At 29.4% G+C, this 16900-nt stretch overlaps 1 long non-coding RNA gene across 1 annotated transcript; it reads left to right on the top strand.

The window, feature by feature from the left end:
• The first annotated feature begins 621 nt into the window (after nt 1-621).
• On the top strand, nt 622-12124 carry LOC145270670 (uncharacterized). The gene is made up of 2 exons (XR_013865502.1): nt 622-723; nt 9669-12124. It is a non-coding gene; the product is annotated as an uncharacterized LOC145270670 (long non-coding RNA).
• The last annotated feature ends 4776 nt before the right edge of the window (nt 12125-16900 follow it).

The following is a 16900-nucleotide window of genomic DNA, read 5'->3' as shown; positions in this document are numbered from 1 at the left end:
GGGGCTGCTACAAATCACTTCCGCGTAATATTATAAATAAAATAACAAACAAGTAAAGATAATTAGAAATGATAATAATTAAACGTTATTGAAATATCAAAATATAAATTAAACGATATTGAAATATCTATAAAAATAATTATTGTAAAAGAATGTTTTAAAGTCAAAATCATATTTAGATAACACAATTCGATTGGCTATTAAAAGTGAAACATTTTAGTTTATTTTAAAATTAAAAAAAAAATTTGATCTCCAGTTATTGCTATAAAATATTGATAGAATTTAAACATTATAATTATTGTAAAATAATTATTTGTGTGTGTGATACACGAATATTTTAAAAATATTTTTTAAATATTCGTGTATAAAAATATTCGTGTATACATATATATATATATATATATATATATATATATATATATATATATATATATATATGTATACACGAATATTTTTAAAATATTTTTAAAATTTAAAATAAAGTTCGAAATCGATTCAAAATTTTTTTTTTTTTAATAGTTGTCTGTTTTGCGTGTATTATGTCTTAGTTTAATTGCTTCAACATTTATCTGCCTTTGCCGGACATTTTTCTTATAGAGTTTCCCTTGACTCGACACCGTCACATTGACCGGTGCTTTGTTCCCTAATTGTAGTCAGCAGCATTTCTAGACCCATAATGTCTCTGTCTCTTCTGTTGTCCTTCGTCGTTTTAAGCCATCTCCGGTAAGAAACATTATATATCTCCTTCTTAAAGACACTTTTTAATATTTTTAACGTTATTTTTTTAAAATATTATTTCATCTTAACTACGAACTTTGTTTATTTTCTTTACCCACATGTCAGACCCCCTTACTTCTGGCTGTGTTGTTCATTTCCTTACGCATACGACTCCCCATTCATCCCTTTATAACTTCTCGATTCTCATCTTTTCTCTTTCTGTTCTCAACAATGTTTTTTTTTTTTTAAGTTGAGTTTTTGTTTTGTTTTTGTTTTCTTTCATTTATTTTGTTTGTTTGTTATCGTACTCTCAGTGAATTTGTTTATAGGATTTCCTGTCTTGATTGTATTTAATGCTAACTGTTCGAGGGTCGTATGTTTATAATCAACACAATATGTCAATTAAAAAGACAATACAATATGCGTGTGTTAATTAAAAAGGGGGAATCTCCTAAGTTAGCGTTAAAATTATTTTTTATAAAAAATATGACATGAGGAGTCATTTCGATTTAAAAATTATTTTATTTAAATTTAATTTAAAATGGAGAAATAACATTTCAAATGTGTTCAATAATCATCATGATTACTTTGGAGATTACCGAAAAAAAGGTTAAAAAGAGAAACAAATCAAACTTACAAAGGAAGATAATAACTTCCGGTGAATACCGTAAAAATATCCAATAAATAAAACGTCGTTTAGTAAATCGTTATTTGTATTTTTAAACTAAATATTTATTCTGGTTTATTTAATTAATTTATTTATTTATTTTGTCAAGTTAAATGAACTTAATATGAAAATGGATGATGAACTTTAAAAAATCAATTATTGAATGGATTTTATTATTTCCTGTGACACCGATATGATGACTAAAATCGCAAATTATTGTCTTTTTAAATTCGATTGATCAATAAAAAAAATACAAAGTTTTTAGAAAAATATTTAAACCTATGATTTAAAGTTTTGAGATCTAAAAAAAAATAACGCATGAATTTGTTTGCTTTTTCATATAAAAATAAAACAATGTAGATGTTAACATCTTTTTTTTTTACTTGCCTTCCTACGAGGGCAGAGTTAGACACAAGCTTGGTTTTTAATATGGGGGAAATCAGCTCCCCAAAAAAGGACCTTCGTGTTAGTAACAAAAATAATTAAAAAATGTATCAGTCATGAAGGATTTCTCTTCCATTAACCGAAACCAAAAAGTGAAGTGCAGCATCAGAACAGATACTACAAATGGGTGTCTATTATGAAAGCCATTCTTAACATGGAAAGTTGAGGGTGTCTATTCTGAAAGCCATTCTTAACATGGGAAAGTTGAGGGTGTCTATTCTGAAAGCCGTTCTTAACATGGGAAAGTTGAGGGTGTCTATTCTGAAAGCCATTCTTAACATGGGAAAGTTGAGGGTGTCTATTCTGAAAGCCATTCTTAACATGGGAAAGTTGAGGGTGTCTATTCTGAAAGCCATTCTTAACATGGGAAAGTTGAGGGTGTCTATTCTGAAAGCCATTCTTAACATGGGAAAGTTGAGGGTGTCTATTCTGAAAGCCATTCTTAACATGGGAAAGTTGAGGGTGTCTATTCTGAAAGCCGTTCTTAACATGGGAAAGTTGATGGTGTCTATTCTGAAAGCCGTTCTTAACATGGGAAAGTTGAGGGTGTCTATTCTGAAAGCCATTCTTAACATGGGAAAGTTGAGGGTGTCTATTCTGAAAGCCATTCTTAACATGGGAAATTTGAGGGTGTCTATTCTGAAGGCTGTTCTTAACATGGGAAAGTTGAGGGTGTCTATTCTGAAAGCCGTTCTTAACATGGGAAAGTTGAGGGTGTCTATTCTGAAAGCCGTTCTTAACATGGGAAAGTTGAGGGTGTCTATTCTGAAAGCCGTTCTTAACATGGGAAAGTTGAGGGTGTCTATTCTGAAAGCCGTTCTTAACATGGGAAACTTGAGGGTGTCTATTCTGAAAGCCGTTCTTAACATGGGAAAGTTGAGGGTGTCTATTCTGAAAGCCATTCTTAACATGGGAAAGTTGAGGGTGTCTATTCTGAAAGCCATTCTTAACATGGGAAAGTTGAGGGTGTCTATTCTGAAAGCCGTTCTTAACATGGGAAAGTTGATGGTGTCTATTCTGAAAGCCGTTCTTAAAATGGAAAAGTTGAGGGTGTCTATTCTGAAAGCCGTTCTTAACATGGGAAACTTGAGGGTGTCTATTCTGAAAGCCATTCTTAACATGGGAAAGTTGAGGGTGTCTATTCTGAAAGCCATTCTTAACATGGGAAATTTGAGGGTGTCTATTCTGAAGGCTGTTCTTAACATGGGAAAGTTGAGGGTGTCTATTCTGAAAGCCGTTCTTAACATGGGAAAGTTGAGGGTGTCTATTCTGAAAGCCATTCTTAACATGGGAAAGTTGATGGTGTCTATTCTGAAAGCCGTTCTTAACATGGAAAAGTTGAGGGTGTCTATTCTGAAAGCTGTTCTTAATATGGGAAAGTTGAGGGTGTCTATTCTGAAAGCCGTTCTTAACATGGAAAAGTTGAGAGTGTTTATTCTGAGAGCCGTTCTTAACATGGAAAAGTTGAGAGTGTTTATTCTGAAAGCCATTCTTAACATGGAAAAGTTGAGAGTGTTTATTCTGAAAGCCATTCTTAACATGGGAAAGCTGAGGGTGTTTATTCCAAGAGTCGTTCTTGACATGAAATTACTCAAGGAAGTAAAGTATCAATCATGAAGGAAGTAAATTCATAATTGTTTTGGTTTACATGCAAGCACATTATTAATTTCTCAGTTGTGAAAAAAATAAGTGGATTTTTGCCGCTAGGTGACTCTGTCATTTGTATGAAAATAAATTTGTTTATAATGCACAGATACAATATGAATGCCAGTGAATTACAGTTCATAATACAAATCTTTATATTTCAAAAACTACTTGTCTCTGCAAAATTTCAATGAGATTTTCTTATTCAGCATAGTTGAAAACCTACAAAAGTTGTCATTTTAAAGAAATTTGTGCGTTACATGATAAGGGCTGTCCCCTTTTCATGTAAGTACAAAAATAAGGAGTTTAGTTAAAATGAAAATGAAATAGCAATAGACGAAATTCGAACCTCGTAATTTAGGTTTAGAAATAGATTATGTGTGAGAATTTAAAAATGTAAAACAAACGTTTGTTTAGAATATAGATAAATAATTCAAGAAAAGAATGTGAACTATCAAGTTTGTTATGAAATTTTAAATTGAAAGAATGCAGCTTATAAGATAATGTTTTTAACATATTGGAAAAATAGGTTACTGAATATAGGTTAAAATTCCTTTTGTAGAAATAGGAAAAGATTTGGACACGTATGTCCAGAACACGTGAAAGAAGGCACATGTTTTAACATGTGTATGACGTCACGGAAAATAGAAAGTTCTAGGGATAAAAAAAACTTTAGAGTTAGGAAGTCAGTCAGTGAAAAAACTCAGAGAGAGTCAGTCGTCTAGGAAGCGAGACGTCACTTTGAAACTAAAATGTGAAGCCTTGAATTCTTGGTGATGGGAACACGGCCGGTCGTGACGAAATAAACCATCGTGTGTTTTGTAAAGCCTGTCTTGTCTTATGATTCTTACAAAAAGGTAAAGTGAAATTGTATTATATATTTGTGTTATAAAATGTCTACATACACGTCTCAACATCATCATGTCTACACAATGTCTTAACAGTGAACACTATCTCATCATTCTAAGAGCTTTCTCCATTCAACACAATTGAGGAATGAACATTTAATATATAATGAAACTCTCTTCCTCTTAAACAATCTCTCTAAGTCTCTTACAATAAAATGAACAATCTCTCTCTCTATGAGTCTTTCAACATCCCTCTTAATAAAACACTCTCTCTAAGATACAGCCTCACGAAGACTCATATCTTTACTAATAAGAACTCACGTAACATACGCACAAGTGGTACCCTCTTCTAATATAACCAATATGCAACATGTGGAGGTTGACCTAACGTAACAAAATACATTTAACATTTCAAGAACATTACAATAAGTTGTTTTCATTCAATATTTTCAAAATAATAATAGAATTAAAAAAATATTTAGTGTGGTTTTGATGATAAAAATAATCTGAAAAAAAATGTAGTAGGCAAAACAAACAAAAAAAAATACAACTAAAAACAGACGGAACAAAAATTCGCTTTTTTGCAGACATGTGGGTCGTAACAAGCACAATCTACTCGCCAGAATCACCTACACACAATTTGCAGAACGCTCCCTCTCCTTTCCAGTGTCCTGCCTTTATAGCAGCCAGGAACGACGTATTTGCATAATCGCACAAGAGCAGACGTGATTCAACGATAATTACATTGGCTAAACGCTAATAAAAGCCCATGGACGCGATCTTGGAACTCACTCTTCCGCTTAGCCCAAAACATTTTCGGGTGCATTGTCTGTTAACAACTGGAATCGTACCCTGAATCTGGGGAAAATTTCATCCCACAAAAGATGAACCACCATTTCTGCCTTCTGCAAAAGCCTCTGGCCAACACTATACATATCGATGAACGTCACTATGTACTAGTTACATGAAACTATGGAGTAGGGCTTTGAAATATCCAATGCCAGTTTGAGAAAAAGAAACGGAAGCAGATTGCACTTCTGCATTCAAGGTTGTACCTTCCTCAGGTTTCTGTTTTGACACAGAATACATTTGCCTACATATTCTTTCACTCACCTCCTTAAATAAACACAGCCAGAAATATTTATTCTTAATGGTGTGAAACGTCTTCTCCACCCCCATGTGACCATTATTGTCATTATACTGCACAAACATACTTTTTTCTAAGATGCAACGGTACATATAACCTTATGAATGGTTCATCGCTGAGTTGCAACAAGTAATACACTATCTCGTCTATCACTATAATTTTTTTGTTTCATTTTAGACAATTTACCATTCTACATCTGCATCTATAAATATAAAAATTTCCTTATCTTTCTCTTGATCCCTAATTAAATCTAAACCTGATAACTAGGGCTGTGACAACAGCATATTCTTTTCATTCTTTTAACTTTCGAGTACATATCAGAGACAGTTAGACTAAGTTCATCAACTGAGACCCACATCAATCTATACAAAAACATAAGATATTAACGGATATATATTCACGAGTCAAAACAATGAAAAGAATATTCTGTCACAGCCCTACTGATAATCTACGATGCTCATGCAATACCGATGAGCCTTAACCATATATGATGCAAACCCTTTTGACTCAAAAGAATTCAAGTTTATTGCACCTACCAAGTAATTTCCATCTAATTATACCGGGGAAAATCATTGTTTTGACCTGAATCCACAGTGCATGATAAGAGATCCACAAAAACATTCTCCTTCCCCTTCAGGTACTGTATGATGCAGCTATAAGCAAAAATACACAAAACCCATGTCTGTATTTTCCTGTTGTGTAAAGACGAGTTTAATAAATATTCGAGGGTTTGTGATCTCGAAAATTTGTTATAAATCGCTGATCATATGACGATACAAATAACCTATCTCGTCTATCACTATAAATTTTTTGTTTCATTTTAGACAATTTACCATTCTATATCTGCATTTCTAAGTTTGTTATAAATTGCTGATCATGTGACGATACAAATGAAAGTTCCGATTTTATCGATTTCCTCCATTCACTTACTTTGAACCTCAGAATTGACATTTCATGGCTTTCATCCTGGCATAGTGCTTACATAAACTGGCTAGTACTATACTATCTATGTTTTCAGACAAACTTCTTTGTGACTTTATTTGAAGTCATAAAATCTATGCAAAATCTTTTACTACCATCCTTCTTTTCTATTAACACTATCAGAAAATGTTTTTTTTTTTTGCTTTAGTAGTGTTCGATATGGGCATCTCAGTATCAATACACATCTTCATCATATTGTGGTGAACATAATGAACAAATCTCTATTCCGCTTCACCAACTTATCAACTTCCAACTTGAATTCTTCAGGTATTTTATTTAATTAATATTCAATATTTAATCAAATTAATTAAAAAATAATAGTAACGATGAAATAAATAAAAAATAATAGTGAAAAATAAAAATCAAATTAAATAATAATGATGATGAAATTAATAAAAAATTATAGTGAACAATATTAATAACATTAAATAAAAATAATAATAATGATGATGAAATAAAATAATAGTGAACAATAATAATCAAATTAAATAAAAAATAATAATGATGAAATAAAAACATAATAGTGAACAATAATAATCAAATAAAATAAAAAATAATGATGATGAAATAAAATAATAGTGAACAATAATAATCAAATTAAATAAAAAATAATAAGATGAAATAAATAAAAAATACTATTGAACAATAATAATTAAATTAAATAAAAATAATAATGATGAAATAAAATAATAGTGAACAATAATAATCAAATTAAATAAAAAATAATGAGATGAAATAAATAAAAAATACTATTGAACAATAATAATTAAATTAAATAAAAATAATAATGATGAAATAAAATAATAGTGAACAATAATAATCAAATTAAATAAAAAATAATGAGATGAAATAAATAAAAAATACTATTGAACAATAATAATTAAATTAAATAAAAATAATAATGATGAAATAAAATAATAGTGAACAATAATAATTAAATTAAATAAAAAATAATAATGATGAAATAAAAAAATAATAGTGAACAATAATAATCAAATTAAATAATAAAATAATAATGATGAAATAAATAAAAAATAATAGTGAAAAGTAATAATCAAATTAAGTAAAAAATAATAATGATGATGAAATAAATAAAAAATAATAGTGAACAATAATCAAATTAAATAAAAAATAATAATGATGATGAAATAAATAAAAAAAATAATAGTGAACAATAATAATCAAATTAAATAAAAAATAATGATTATGATAAAATAAATAAAAATAATATTAACAGAAATAAATAAAAATGAAAAATAATAATATAAATAGAAAAAATAAAAATAAAAAGTAATATAATAAAAATAATAAAAAGTAGTAATAAAAATAGAAAATTGTTCCTTTTTTCTAGTTTTAAATACGCGTCCCCTACTCTCTACTTCATATCTCCATACTTTTAGGGAATGGCTGGACCCATCGGCTCAACTAGAACCTCTGTCTCGTGTGAAAAACCTCCATAGGCCTGTCTTCATACTCCTGGCTTGCATTTAGCCAGAACTTCCATTTAACTTTTGCTAAAGCTTTCTAATAAGTCACTTGAAGATCTTGTGGCTCGTGTCTAATCACTACGATCTTCACTTCTCTATCCCTAATCCCAGTCCCTGTTTTCTGACTATTCTGTTTTTCTGGTCTCATCCCACTAAAAGCGCATTCTTCTAATGTAACTATCCTTTACATATAGTCTTGTATTCCTTCTAACCTTACCATTGTTACGTTTGCTAATTCGACTACATGTTTGTTAGGGTTTACAACAATTTCAAAGTTGTCCTCTAGGGACCGTTTCAATTCTTCCCATTTTCAACTTGCATTGTTTAACATGAGTTTGTTTTTTAATTATCCAACTGAATTGTCCTGTGTTGTTAAGAGAGTTATCTGACATTTTTCCCCGTCTACTGCTCTGGTCACCCTACAATAAGATTATAAAAATTTGAGTATATGTGAATTTTGGGGTTATCTTATGTGCGTCATCGTTTTTCGAGCAGAAACATAAGAGAAAAATATCCAAATTTTTCTTTTCTTTTCCTTTATATGTGTTAACTCAGCGAGAGCCCTTTTCTTTGGGCTATATATGTGACCTGCTTTGTTCAAGTGGGCTCGATTCGAGATCTGTGCATGTCAAATAGTTGAGCTTTCACCACTGATGATATCAATCTTGACAACCTGACCTCATTGTTCAGTGCATTTGCTACCAGCTGTCATATGTGCGTTTGCAAAACTTGAATGCATGACACCAATAAAACTCTTGTCTATTTTACTTTCCAAATCATGTGATGCCATGTGGAGTTAACATAATTAAAAGACTCTCATATCCAAACTTCAATTCTCACAATCTATATAATGTAAAGAAAGTAACAGACTGTTTCTTACAACACCAAGCAAAAGCAATATGTACTAATAACAATACATATCAAAATGAGGTGGAAAGTTTAAGAGAAACCTCCAAGAGAGCAAGATACAAAATACTGCCGTTATATGGATAACACTTTGCATACGATATATGAAGAACTTGGCAAAAAGAATTAAAATAATCTGCAGTCTATATAATGTCAGGATAGTATTCAAGAGTGAGTCGACTCGCCAGAACATTAATAATAAACAATGAATAATATTTATGTACATATACAGTAATATATATATATATATGAGAGAGATTATGTAGTAATAGTGATAACATCTCGAACCAGAATATTTCCTAAAATTTGTACTAGGATTGTCTTGTAGGACCAGTGGTGCTATGGTTAGAGTATTTGGTAAAATTCAGTTGTAAGTTACATACTCTTAGACATTGAAGTTTCAATCATCAGTGGGATTTAAAATGGAATTTGAAATTACATAGGAATTCTAGCAGTCATCGCTAACGATATAAGAGCATGCTAATCTAATATACTAAATAAAGACTTCTGTTCAGAATTTTGTACATAATTCGGAGTTGAAAAGAAAAGTTGCCAAGTTCAACAACATACACCCAAGATGAATCCAAATAATATAAATAATCCTCATAAAGATTTTTTGTTAAAGATTTTAAAATAGAAACACATTGAATATTTTAAAATAGAAATACATTAATTTTGCTAACTAACTAGTATTGCATAAAACTATAATCATTTTATTTTGAATTTCATCAATAATAAATGTTTTGTATATTTTTAATAAAAATCAACAAAATAAATTTAATTTTACCACATGAAATGTATGTTTTCAATTTTTTTTATATTTTCAGAATTTGCAACAATTAAAAGAAATCCATTAATGGATAAGTTGGACTTTTTAAAAAATAATTTGAAATTTTCTAAAGCTGAAAAGAGTGCAACTTAAATAAAAAAGTTTAAAATTTGATCAAAAATTTCTTTATATAAATTGTCTAAAGTTGACATTTATTACCGTAACATACTCCATTGCATTTTTAGTTTTTTTTTAAATCAGATACAAAACAAAATGGGAGACAATGAACATACGAGAAAGAAAACACATTCTTGTGAAGTATGTGGTTCTTCTTTTGCCTGGAAACACTCTTTGTTGCGTCATATGAAAACACATACAGGAGAGAAACCACATTCTTGTGAAGTATGTGGTACTTCTTTTGCACAGAAGTCAACTTTGTTTACTCATATGAAAACACATACAGGAGAAAAACCACATTCTTGTAAAGTATGTGGTTCTTCTTTTGCACGGAAGGCACATTTGTTGGGCCATATGATAACACATACGGGAGACAAACCATATTCTTGTGAAGTTTGTGGTTCTTCTTTTGCAACAAAGTCAAATTTGTTGACTCATATGAAAACACATACAGGAGAAAAACCGCATTCATGTGAAGAATGTAGGTCTTCTTTTGCACTAAAATCACATTTGTTGAGTCATATGAAAACACATACGGGAGAGAAACCATTTTCTTGTGATATATGTGGGTCTTCTTTTGCACGGAAGTCAACTTTGTTGATTCATATGAAAACCCATACAGGAGAGAAGCCATATTCTTGTGAAGTATGTGGTTCTTCTTTCTCTCAGAAGTCATATTCAATTTGCCATATGAAAATACATACAGGAGAGAAACCATATTCTTGTGAAGTATGTGGTTATTCTTTTGCACAGAAATCACATTTATTGAATTATATTAAAACACATACAGGAGAGAAACCATATTCTTGTGAAGTATGTGGTTCTTCTTTTGCTCAGAAGTCATATTTGGTTCGTCATATTAAAATACATACAGGTGAGAAACCATATTCTTGTGAAGTATGTGGTTCTTCTTTTGCATGGAAGTCAACTTTGTCGACTCATATGAAAACACACACGGGAGAGAAACCACATTCTTGTGAAGTATGTGGTTCTTCTTTTGCACGAAAATCACATTTGTTGTGTCATATGAAAACACATACTGGAGAGAAACCACATTCTTGTGAAGTATGTGGTTCTTCTTTTGCAGAGAAGTTAACTTTGTCGACTCATATGAAAACCCATACAGGAGAGAAGCCATATTCTTGTGAAGCGTGTGGTTTTTCTTTTGCACAGAAGTCAAATTTGGTGAGTCATGTGAAAACACATACAGGAGAGAAACCACATTCTTGTGAAGTATGTGGTACTTCTTTTACACAGAAGTCATATTTGTTGAACCATATTAAAAAGCATACAGAGAAGAACACCACATTCTGTTAATATGTTTTTCTTATTTTGCCCAGAAACATATAAACGATATTCGAGCACATATGGTACTTCTTTTGCATGGAAGTTGTGTTTGTTGCACCATATGAAAACACTAACAGGAAAGAAACTATATCCTTGTGAAGTATGTTGTTCTTCTTTTGGAACAGAAGTAAAATTTTAGCGTCATATGAAACACATACAGTAGAGAAACCCCATTCTTGTAAAGTATGTGGTTATTTTTTTGTACGGAAGTCAAATTTGTTGAGTCAAATGACAAAACATACGGGAGACAAGCCACATTCTTGTAAAGTATGTGGTTCGTCATCTTTGTTGCATTACATGAAATTAGATATGGGGCATCCCTAATTATGCTTGACTTAACAGAGCAGAGAAGGTGAAAATAAAATACCAAGGATTATGTATAACATGGAATCCAAAGCCAATACCTCAAAATGGTATAGCAGCATCACAAAGCAAGAACGAGCTGAACAACCACTATCGGGAACTGGCCAACCATTTTGCACAAGATTTCTTACAAATATGACAGGATCAGAAAAAAAATTGCTACAGAAATCACACAAGATAGTTAAAAATTCTCCACACTTTGCATTTCAAAAATATTTTAAATTGGCCTAACCATAGTGTGACTAGTCGTTTCGGGATTTATTATTATTATATAAGTAAGGAAGGTTTTAAAGACTGGTTTTAAATAGGATGGATCTACTGTGATCAGGACAGAATTATAATGACTGCTCACGATCGAAGCTGATTTTTAATGCTTCTAAGTCGATAGAAAAAAAGTTGGAATGTTTAGAAAAATTATTTTTCAGTAATTATAGGAGAAACTAAAATTCGACAAAACAATTAAAAAAAACTGGCAAATATATTTGGTGAAACGATTTCTTGGTTGAAATGTATGAGATAAAGGGTGAATGCCTGGCATCCGGTAGGATGCGCCATTACCAGCTGAAGCAAAAATAATTAAATTAAAAAAGAGAAAAAACATTCTATGGTTCTTTGAATAAAAAGAAAGATGTGTTGTGTTTCATGCAAAAACATACGGAATACAAAAGACCTTTAATAAAACATTACAATACCTATGTGTCTTATATTGCGGGTCATAGGTAGGGAGGCACTTGATTTCTTAGAACTCTGACTGAAGGAAATTGAAACAAACGAGAAAAAAGTATATGAAATCTACAATTTTATTCCGATATGAATTCATATCAGAATAAAATTGAAGTGTAGATTCCACAACACACACACAACTACGTACGTATCACACCTTGTTCTAACTTTTCATCTGTTTACTTTACGTTTTTATTCACATTTTTATCATAAAAACAATTGGTTAACTGTTTAAACCTTTTTTATCTTTTTTCTGTTTTTATTACAATACCAACAATTTGAAGCACACACACATGCTAGCCAAGTATGTTTCGATTTTTTCTACAAATAAAATAAGAAAAACTAAAAAGCCATATTGTTGTAATGTATGTGGCTTTTCACTAACCAGAAAAAGAATATGATCCTTTGATTATGTTAATATTTTTTCTCTCCAAGTTTCATGGTATTATGAAATTCACAAACAGTCTCCCGTTGTATGTATATCCCCGTCAGAGGAAATGATGACATTAGGTTTTCGCAAATATTGCAGGGAGGTGGCGACGTCTTTCTACATATAGTGTCTGCTATTCATAAATAGTCACTGATCTGTTAATGATCATGCTCAGCGTTGCTTAACTATTATATAATGAGAACTGGTATGCAACGTGATTATGACATGTATGTGTTGTTTGTTCTAGAATGAATTTTGAGATGTGCTAAGAATATGCGTCTAAAGTTTTGAAAAGATTGATTATATAGGATGAAGCCTGGGTCTATCACTGCGATTCAGAGACCAAAGTCCAGTTAATGCATTGGAAGCACTTGGATCGATTACACCCCAAAAATTAAAGACTGAATCCCGTTGTTGTCAACGTCATACTCGCATTCTTTTATAACAAGAATGGAGATGAGAGATTCCCTGGCAAAGTTTAACAAAATTACAGAAGCTTATTATGCTTCATGTTTTAGAAATTTTAATAAGGTTATCAAAATCAAGAGGCGGGGCCCAATTAGCAAATATCCTCCTTCAAAATATCACTTCGATGCAGAGATGATTCAGCTTGATTTCTATCTCCAAAGATGCATTAAACGATGCAAGAAATGTATACCTCTGTGATGTTATTATATAGAAAAAAACATATACAACCGTGATGTAGATAATAAGTTGTGTATCAGTTATATTTTGTGGGATAGTTTTATATTAGAAATTAGACTTTGGCATTATCATTTTCTGTGAACAAATCTTTCTACTTAGAATAATTGATCTATTATTATCTGATGAAAATACGTTGTATAAGGTTTACTTCTACTGAGCTATTTACACAATTCTCTCATGTCTAAATCATGTAAACGTATGCATCTAAGTCACCAGCGATATGACATGACATTAGTGTTAAATCATTTCTTTAGTTCTTTTGTTAGAAAACGGGAAATAAAGTTAACAAAATGTTAGAATTGACATTTTCATTAATTTAACTTTTAATTAAATAGTTTGATTCATTTTTTTGTATTTTTCCATGTATTCACGTAATTTGGCATAAAATGTGTTTCTTTGAAGATTCTTTCCAGATTCAGATTGGAAACTCTTTTCTATCCTCAAACACATGAGATATTTCTTTGCCATATCATGTGACACATTTCTCATATATTTATCTAGGGAAACTTTTAATCACGCCACCTGCAGCATATTTCTGGTTAACAACAGGTTATCCTGAGATGTACGACTCTAACCCTCAGCAAAATTCATACAAATTAACAAAATTGTTACAGGCGTACTTTCACGTGTTTCATTAAGCTGCCGTGTGAAAGAGCATAAGCTGAAGAGCTTCATTCAAGTTTTTTTCACTGACACAAGCAGTTTTCTTGGATAAACCAGTCGAGCGCTACATGCTAACAAATGAAGTTTTAGCCTTCAATCTATGTATGCTTAGCGACACATGAGACTTAGACGTGGCGAAACATGTGTTCATGTAGATCTAACAGAATAAAGACAATCGAAATGGAAAGACAAATTCCATTAAAATATAACTACAAATATATTTTTATCTTTAATCCTAGTTGATTTTTTAGTTAGAAATGTTTCTCTTAATACAATTAATTTTCATTTTCTAATTATTATTTTTATAATTGTATTCAATTAATATTTACGTAACATACAATCAATTTATTCGTTTTACAATAAAAAATTAAACTTCAAGTTTTTTTACAGTTTTAATTGATTTTTTATTTATATTGCATCCAATCAATTTATTTGTTTTACAATAAAAGATTAAACTTCGAATATTTTAATTAATTTTTTTATTGATATTACAGCCATTCAATTTATTTGTTTTACAATAAAAAAAATTAAACCTCATGTTTTTAAAGTTTTGTTAGATAGTTTTTCAATTTCGTCACATCCAATCAATTTATTCCTTTTGCAATAAAAAATACAACGTCAAGTTTTTTAGCTTTATTTTCTCATTTACCTCACATCTAATCAATTCGTTTTACAAAAAAATTAAGCGTCAAGTTTTTTAAATCTTTGTTTTATTTTTGTCGGATTACGTCACATCCAATCAATTTATTCATTTTACAATAAAAAATAAGTCAAGTTTTTTTTAAAGATTTGTTGGATTTTTATTTACGTCACATCCAATCAATTTATTCATTTTACAATAAAAATTCAACATTGAGTTTTTAAACCCATGTTTTATTTTTTATTTACGTCACATCCAATAAATTTATTTATTTTACAATAAAAATTCAACATTGAGTTTTTTAAACCCATGTTTTATTTTTTATTTACGTCACATCCAATAAATTTATTTATTTTACAATAAAAATTCAACATTGAGTTTTTAAACCCATGTTTTATTTTTTATTTACGTCACATCCAATCAATTTATTCATTTTACAATAAAAATTTAACATTGAGTTTTTTAAACCCATGTTTTATTTTTTTTTACGTCACATCCAATCAATTTATTCATTTTAAAATAAAAATTGAACATTGAGTTTTTAAACCTGTTTTATTTTTCATTTACGTCACATCCAATCAATGTATTCATTTTACAATAAAAATTAAACATTTTTAAAACCTATGTTTTATTTTTCATTTACGCCACATCCAATCAATTTATTCGTTTTACAAAAAAAATATGTTTTATTTTTTTCATTTACGTCACATTCGATCAATTTATTCGTTTTACAGAAAAAAACTGTGATTTACTTTCATTGACGTTACATTCAATCAATTTATTTTTTTACAATAAAATAGAATAATGTCAAGTTTTTTAAGCTTTCTTTTATTTTTTACATTTACGTCACACCAATCAATTTATTCGTTCTACAATAAAAAAAATTAAACATTAAGTTTTCTAAAGATTTGTTTGCTTTTTTTATTTACGTCACATCCAATAAATTTATTCGTTTTATAAAAAAAAGAATAAAAAAACTGTTTGATTTTATTTCACATTAATCACGTCGAATCAATTCGTTTTTCAATAAAAACGTCAAGTTTTTTAAAGATTTGTTTGATTTTTTTTATTTACGTCACATCCAATCAATTTATTTGTTTAACAATTTTAAAAATCTGATTTTTTACATTTACGTCTCATCCAATCAATTTATTTGTTTAACAATTTCAAAAATCTGATTTTTTACATTTACGTCTCATCCAATCAATTTGTTTGTTTAACAATTTCAAATATCTGATTTTTTACATTTACGTCTCATCCAATCAATTTATTTGTTTAACATGTTCAAAAATCTGATTTTTTACATTTACGTCTCATCCAATCAATTTATTTGTTTAACAATTTCAAAAATCTGATTTTTTAGATTTACGTCTCATCCAATCAATTTATTTGTTTAACAATTTCAAAAATCTGATTTTTTACATTTACGTCACATCCAATCAATTTATTTGTTTAACAATTTCAAAAATCTGATTTTTTACATTTACGTCACATCCAATCAATTTATTTGTTTAACAATTTCAAAAATCTGATTTTTTACATTTACGTCTCATCCAATCAATTTATTTGTTTAACAATTTCAAAAATCTGATTTTTTACATTTACGTCACATCCAATCAATTTATTTGTTTAACAATTTCAAAAATCTGATTTTTTACATTTACGTCACATCCAATCAATTTATTTGTTTAACAATTTCAAAAATCTGATTTTTTACATTTACGTCACATCCAATCAATTTGTTTGTTTAACAATTTCAAAAATCTGATTTTTTACATTTACGTCACATCCAATCAATTTGTTTGTTTAACAATTTCAAAAATCTGATTTTTTACATTTACGTCACATCCAATCAATTTATTAGCTTAACAATTTCAAAAATCTGATTTTTTACATTTACGTCTCATCCAATCAATTTATTTGTTTAACAATTTCAAAAATCTGATTTTTTACATTTACGTCACATCCAATCAATTTATTTGTTTAACAATTTCAAAAATCTGATTTTTTACATTTACGTCTCATCCAATCAATTTATTTGTTTAACATGTTCAAAAATCTGATTTTTTACATTTACGTCTCATCCAATCAATTTATTTGTTTAACAATTTCAAAACTCTGATTTTTTACATTTACGTCACATCCAATCAATTTATTTGTTTAACAATTTCAAAAATCTGATTTTTTTCATTTACGTCACATCCAATCAATTTATTTTTTTAACAATTTCAAAAATCTGATT

Source organism: Euprymna scolopes, chromosome 46 (genome assembly GCF_053919585.1).
Source record: "Euprymna scolopes isolate OS-2025 chromosome 46, ASM5391958v1, whole genome shotgun sequence".
NCBI lineage: Eukaryota > Metazoa > Mollusca > Cephalopoda > Sepiida > Sepiolidae > Euprymna > Euprymna scolopes.
Note: the sequence above shows the minus strand (reverse complement) of the source record. Positions and strands in the feature narration are given on the sequence as shown.